Genomic DNA, 7585 nt, shown 5'->3' on the forward strand with positions numbered 1-7585 from the left:
TAATGCTTGTTGGTGCAGCACCCCTACTTCAAGAATTCAAAGTTGGGGGCTGTTGTTATGGTATAGGGGATAAAGCTGCTGCCTGTGACACCAGCATCCTGTTTGGGCTCTGGTTCATGTCTCAGCTGCTCCACTTGTGAAACAGCTCCCTGGCAATGGCCTGGGAAGAGCAGCAGATGATGGCTCAAGTGCTTGGGTCCTGCCACCCATGTGGGAGACCTGGATAAAGCTCCTGCCTCCTGGTTTTGGCCTGGCCCAACCTTGGCTGTTGCAGCCAATTGGGGATTGAACCAGTGGGTGCAAGATTTTTTTCTCTCTCTCTTTCTGTAACTCAGATGTTCAAATAAATAAATAAATCTTTAAAAAAGAATCAAAGTTGGAGAATGCCCATCTGGATTCTGAAAGGGGCTTTCACAGAATACAGAAAACAGCCACAGCCAGTGTGAAAGCTGTAACTAGGAAGACTTTAAAAAGCACCTTGCTTGTTCTAAGGACATTTTCTGCTTGACCCTATGTGTGTGTGGGGGGGGGGTGCAGAAGTCCCACCACCTCTGTCCCAGGAGCTGAGTAGATGTCCCTGTGAGATCCATGGTGAAAGCCTGCTCTTTGGGAGCCACCCCTTTATGAACCTTTAGCCTTGTTCATGGCTGCTGTCCTAAGGGAAGGAGGAACAATGACTACAGTGGGCCACATGGACATCTCAACCTCCTCTGAATTTTTTGGGAGATTTTCATGAATACCAACCAGTGCTAAGATGACCTGTGTTCCCTGGAGAGCCAAGGAAGCCATGGCCTTTGCCTTAGGCTTCATTCAGAACCCTCACTGGGTTCTCAGAGACCCCTGGAAGAGAAGGTTCCATTCAGAAGGTCTTTTCTCCATGTTGGCAGAAACAATCAGGTGTTATTGGCTAAGCTGCAGACCCAGCACTGGGTATTGTCTGCAAGTCGATGTGATTGCTGTGCCCATGACAGGAAATTGGAGGATCTGATTCTTCCAGAGGACACACATACTCCCCTTCCCCCGTATCAGCTGTCTTGTTCACAGCCCCCAGTGACTCCACACAGCTCTGCCTAGTCAAGTTCTAACAGCATCTCTGGCCTACTTCTACAGCTCTGGGATTATTGGCCATTAAGTGGCTGCCTAGCCAGTAGCCCTGTGCTGCCTGATCAAAATCACCACTGATGACATCCAAGGCTCTCATTTTCCCCAAGCTACACCCCGCCCTCCACTCTGCACAGCTGCCCCTGGGGAGCACACACCCAAGGGAGCAGTGACATCAACATCTCCAACCACTTCAGGTGCCCAGGCATCCATGGCAAGTTAAAGAGGTTTCTTTCTCTCTTCTTTGGGTGCTTAATCTTTCTGCCAAGTTACACACCAAGGAGAAGCATTCTAAGATCATGTATTATGCCCATACAAACCTTTTAAGTACAGAAAAAAAGGATGTGAAACAATGTATAAAATTTATAACATTTCTATGAACAGAATAAAAGTTGATGTGGGGGCTGATGCTGTGGCATAGCAGGTAAAGCCACTTCCTGCAGTGCCAGATCCTAGTGTGGGCAACAATTCGAGTCCCGATGCTCCACTTCCAATCCAGCTCTCTGTTATGGCCTGGGAAAGCAGTGGAAGATGGCCTAAGTCCTTGAGCCCCTGCACCCACATGGGAGACCTGGAAGAAGCTCCTGGCTCCTGGCTCCTGGCTTTAGATCAGCCCAGCTCTGGCTGTTGCAGTCATCTGGGGAGTGAACCAGTGGATGGAAGACCTCTCTCTCCACCTCTGTAGGACATGAATGTGGGTGAAGCAAGGTTAAATTCATTAAGTGTTTGTTTAATAAAAGGCAGAAGTGAAAACCAATCACTTAGCAAAAAAGACATAAATCTTAGGCAACAAAACTGCCAAACGACTGTTTTAAAATTTACTGTAAATGAAGGAAGTTGAAAATATTTCCATTTGATTATTGTTTATGGGGCTAGCCTATTGTCCAGCTGGACTATGATCTTTGTACTTTTTATTAGTTGACTCTTTCTTTAGTGGAGCACTAAGTCTTTGATTATAATGTAAATTTAAAATATATTATCTCAAAAATACAAAACAATAAGTTGAAAATAAAACTGCCAAGAGAGCTACACATCTTGCTCATGGTCACAGATTAATGACTGAGTTGGAATTGGAGTCAGGTGAGGCCGCCTGCAAAGCCCATGCTACCAGCTTCTGTGCTGCCATGCCATGCTGTTTAAGGGTGGCTCCAGGAAAGCACAGGTTACATTTCCAGGGCAGAGCACAGCAGGGACGTGGAGACAGTGAGGATGGCTTTTACTGCCAGAAAAATGTGGAGAGCCCGTGAGGGTACAGACAGGGCAGTTGGGCTTCCTGAGTTTCCTCCCTGAGACCCCACTCTTGTGGCTGTCATCGCCTGCCCTCCTGCCTTCATTACAAGTGCTTGGAGAAGAGAAAACTGTTAGGACTTTGTCATGCCTCTGAGGAAGGCCACAGCGTAGGTATCAGTTCAGTCCTTCAACATCCACAAGGGTCCCAGATGGACAGGGCTACTGCTGGAAGGTGAAAAAATCCCTAAGGCCCCGTTCTTGTCAGTGGTTAGAGTTCTATTTTCAACAAACAATGCTGAGATTTGATGATTCAAAAAATCATTAATAGGGGCCGGCACTGTGGTGCAGCGGGTTAACACCCTGACCTGAACCGCTGGCATCCCATATGGGTGCCGGTTTTAGTCCTGGCTGCTCCTCTTACAATCTAGCTCTCTGCTATGGCCTGGGAAAGCAGTGGAGGATGGCCCAGGTCCTTGGGCCTCAGCACCCACGTGGGAGACCTGGAGGAAGCTCCTGGCTCCGGCTTAAGATCAGCCCAGCTCCAGCTGTTGATCTCATCTTCATGTGATTACATCTGCAAGAACCTTATTTCTGCATAAGGCCACAATCACAGATAGAGGTGTTAAGACTGTAACACATCTTTTGTCTTGGAACGGGGAGGGATAACTCAACTCACACAAAGTGGTTTGTGATAGGACTCTAAATTGCATGTTCATTGCTACAAAGAGGGGCTGTTGATTCAGTAGGCTGTTTTATAGAGTCCTCTATCTAAGGATGGAAGCTTATGCAAGACCTTGAATGGTGATGCTGGCTGAGAACCTGTAGGCAGAAGAGGAAAAGCTGTACTTGCAGATCTCTTCAAAGGATGCTGCCAACTAGTGGGCTCAGCACTGGTCTCTCTGCCTAGAAAGTTGGTTTATTAAGCAGCAGCAGGAACTAGATCTGTTACTAGACCAGTGTTGCTGAGAGGGAGCTCATGCTGGTTCACCTATGTATAGCTTTCATCCCTTCCACCATAGCTCCTCCGTGCTACACTCAGGTGGCCAGCAACAGGGCTGGCTGTCTCAGTGGGCTCAGCCCTTCTACCTTTAGGGCTCTGTTCTGTGGTGAATGTTCTCTGGAGTGTGTTAAGAGTGAGAAAAAGATGCTCACACTTTGTGCTTCTTCCCTTTTGTTCTTCCATCTGCCTCTTTCACAGATCTCCTTCTTCCAAATCTTCCACCTTCCAGGCTGTTAGCACTGTTCATGAGTCTCTATATGTATATATTCTTTCATCAGGCCACTTCTCTTTCCACACTAAATGTATGATCACTGGCACCACCTAAAGCTATGCCCACTGGGAGAATCTCCCCTGACCAGTCTCCCAAGGTTATTCTAGAGTGGGACCATCAATCTTCTTTTTGACCTGACCAACACACCAGACTGTCCTTTATGTGGACCACTCCCAGCTTCCCTCCTGCTGCATGGGCTCGTCATGCAGCCATAGCTCTGAGCTGAGGGGCAGGTGCTCAGGTGGCAGTGGTTAATGACAGGGTGGTCTAGCCTACCTGCTGGTGGAACTTTCTTGTACACTTTGGCTCTGCTATGTACACTTCTGTTTTATGTCACTTCACTGCTGGGCCCATCCGATCTTGATGGTAGGTCTGCAGTAATCTGATGGCTACATTTGCTGCATTGTCACTTATTGTCTCTTGCTTAGCTGCTGTTCCTCTGCTGGAGTCCTGGTGTACACCAAACTGCTTTTCAACAGGGACAGTGTTTTCTACTGCCGATGGTGTGTCTTTGTTCCAGAACCCTTAGATGTCTACCCTGTGACTCTTTTATTGATGTTTATCATAAAATCCACATGGAGCCTCTTCTAGTACCATAAGGTTGGCAGGGTTGCCGTCACCACAACCAGACCTGCTGATGGAGCCTGTTCTGGCTCTTATCTAACAAAGCTACCATCTTTCATGTCACCTACAATGGGAATCAGAGCAATATCCCCAGGTATGGTATGTGCTGCTTCTAGCGTCCAGAGTGCCCAGAGAGCACTGGGCTTCCTTATTAGTGGTAGGAATCTCTGATGCAATATATTTTCCTTTATATTGAAAGGAATGTCCTGTCATGTCACAGTCTACTGGCCCCTAATATCTTCAAAGATATAATGGATGTCTGAATCCTCAGAAGTTTTTTTTTTTTACCCCTAAAAGCACATGCATGAAAAATGTACACTATCATTTTAAAAAGATTTATTTATTTACTTTAAAGGCAGAGTTACAGAGAGAAATGAGAGAGAGAGAGAGAGAGAGAGAGAGAGAGTTTCAATCTGCTGGTTCATTTCCCAAATGGTTGCAATGGCCAGGGGTGGGCCAGGCTGAAACCAGGAGCCTCATCCAAGTCTCTCACGTGAGTTCAGGGGCCCAAATTCTTAGGCCATTTTTCACTGCTTTCCCAGGCATGTTATCAGGGAGCTGGATCAGAAGTAGGGCAGCTAGGAATCAAACTGGTGTCCATATGGGATGGCAGTGTCACAGGGGAGGCTTAACCCATAATGCCACAATGTCAGCCCTAGGCACACTTCTTTCAATTACATCTTTTAAGGGGCCATCAAAGGATGCACTTTTCTCTGAAGGGAGGAGAGAACTTCCACTTTCCTTATGGTCCTGTCTAAATACTGACAGAGTTTGTGGTCACAAAAGGCTTCCGTAGCCTTGGCAGCTCATGGCAAGAGCTTCGGGTGATCACTGAGGTCATAAATAAGAGTATTAATCGTTAAATTAACAACAGGAGTCACTGTGCACTTACTCCACATGTAGGACCTCTGTCCTTAATGAGTTGTACAATGAGAATTAACTGCAAAACTTGTTCCCAAACAGTACTTTTTACATTGTGTGTGGGTATGTGTGCAAACTGTTGAAATCTTTACTTAGTATAGAGTTGGTCTGCTGTACATAAAGTTAATAAAAAATGAATCTTAAAGAAGAATGAGATGGGAGAGGGAGTAGGAGGTGGGATAGGAGTGGAGGTGGGAAGGTGGGTTGGGGGGGGGACCACTATATTCCCAAAGTTGAGCCTATAAAAATTATATTCACTCAATACAAGATTTAAAAAAATTACATCTTCCATGATTTTTTGAAGTACCTTTGTATTTTTAACCAAAGATTCCAGTACATTTGCAACTTTTCTTCTCACTTGTCCAGTTCTACTAAAATTCAACATCAACATAGTGGACCAACATGCAGTTATGATGAATGCGTAGAACAGGAATTCTCAAACATTTTGGTCTCTGGACCCTTTTATAGTCTTTAAAATTTATTGGGCATCCCTACAGAGCTTTCTTTGCATGAGTTACATCTATTTATATTTACTAGGATATAAATTTAAATGGAGAAAACTTAAATGTATTTGTGTAGTATTAATTCATTAAAATAAAACAATAAACCCATTACAAATTTATATAAATAATACTTCTTTATGAAAAACAACTATATTTTCCAAAACAAAAAAATGCAAGTGGCATTATTTAGCAGTTTATTCACATCTCTTCAAGACAACTAGAATCCCATATCTGTTTCTACATTCCATCTGTTGTGATGTGTTATTTTGGTTTAAGTTTGTGAGGAAAATCCATCCTCACACAGAGATAGCTGGAAAGTAAAGGAGTATTTTAATATTCTTTTCAGATAGTTAGGGATATTTTTCTGTGATGTCGTATTAAAATTCAGTTAGTGACAGTTTCTTAAAGCTTTGCTATAATGTGAAATCTGAAATCCTACTATGAACTTTTTGTATCTGCTAGGCTGTAACTCATTGGTCTTAGGCCTTTTCCCACTTACAATTTTGGGGCAATATGTCCTGGCCATTTGAATAACATTAGATCCCTGAATTATCCAGATCACCCAGCTGTTGAGGAATCTCATGTACTGCATCACAGTTTTGAATATTGCATCCATCTTATTGTAAAGGTAAGTACTGGGGAGATGTCAACTTCACAATGGTAGATAGGAGTTTTTCCGCTGATTTTCTACCTACTGGTTCACTCCCCAAATGACTACCTTGGTGGAAGCTAGGAGCCAGGAGCTCCTTCTGGGTCTCCCACACAGGTGACAAGGATGGAAGCACTTTAACTATCATCTGTTGTTTCCCATGTGCATTTTCAGGGAGCTAGTTCAGAAGTAGAGTATATGGGATTCAAACCAGCACTCCAATATTGGATGTGGGTATCCCGAGTGGTGGCTTAACCTGCTGTGCCACAATGCCAGCCCTTGAGAGCTCCAATTCTGTCAAGTGTTTTCCTTGAAGTAAAGGCTCACTTCATTTTTTTTAGAAATGGATTGTTTAGAAAATGTTTGCCAAATACCTAAGACCAAATAATGACCTGTTGATAATCCTTTCAAATAAAAATGATTTTATTTTCCTACTTTTAAAAGGATTTATTTATTTATTTATTTATTTATTTATTTGACAGGCAGAGTTACAGAGAAAGAGGGAAAGACATACAGATGTTCCGTCTGCTAGTTCACTCTCCAAGTGGCCAGGCAGAAGCCATGAGCCAGGAATTTTATCCTGGTCTCCCGCATGGGTGGCAGGAACCCAAGTATTTGGATAATTCTCCATTGCTTTCCCAGGTGCATCAGCAGAGAGCTGGATTGAAAGTGGAGCAGCCAGGACCCAAACTGGCACCTATGGGATGCCGGCATCACAGGTGGTAGCTTAATGTGCTATCCACAATGCCAGCCCCTCATTTCCTTTTTAAAGGTTTATTTTATTTTCAGTTGAATGGTGGATTTATAGAAAGGATGGACACACTTACAAGGTGAGACTGAGTGTGAGAAGAGAGAGAGAGAGAATCTTCACCTGCTGGCTCACCTCCAAGATGGCCACAATGTTCTGGGCCCCAGCCAAAGCCTGAAGCCTGGAACTCCATCCAGGCTTCTAACATGGGTGGCAGGGCCAAAATGCTTCAGCCATCTTCTGCTGATTTCTCAGGTGCCTTAGCAGAGAGCTGGATCAGAAGTCGGCAGCCAGGACTCATGTAGGATGGAGGTGTCACAGGCAGTGGCTAAACCTGCTGTCCCACAACACTGACTCCTAAAATGATTTTAATTTCTACCTCTGCTATTTCACAAGCGATTTTCCTTAAAATAGGCACCTTCTCTCAATGGGTACTGTATGCATACTTTCTAATTTGATACACGGAATATTAAAAAATGTACATGCAAATGTTAAGATTTAATATAATCAATAACTTTATTGTTTCATTAAAGACATT

Source organism: Oryctolagus cuniculus, chromosome 10 (genome assembly GCF_051225735.1).
Source record: "Oryctolagus cuniculus isolate XC-2025 breed Fujian yellow rabbit chromosome 10, ASM5122573v1, whole genome shotgun sequence".
Classification (NCBI taxonomy): domain Eukaryota; kingdom Metazoa; phylum Chordata; class Mammalia; order Lagomorpha; family Leporidae; genus Oryctolagus; species Oryctolagus cuniculus.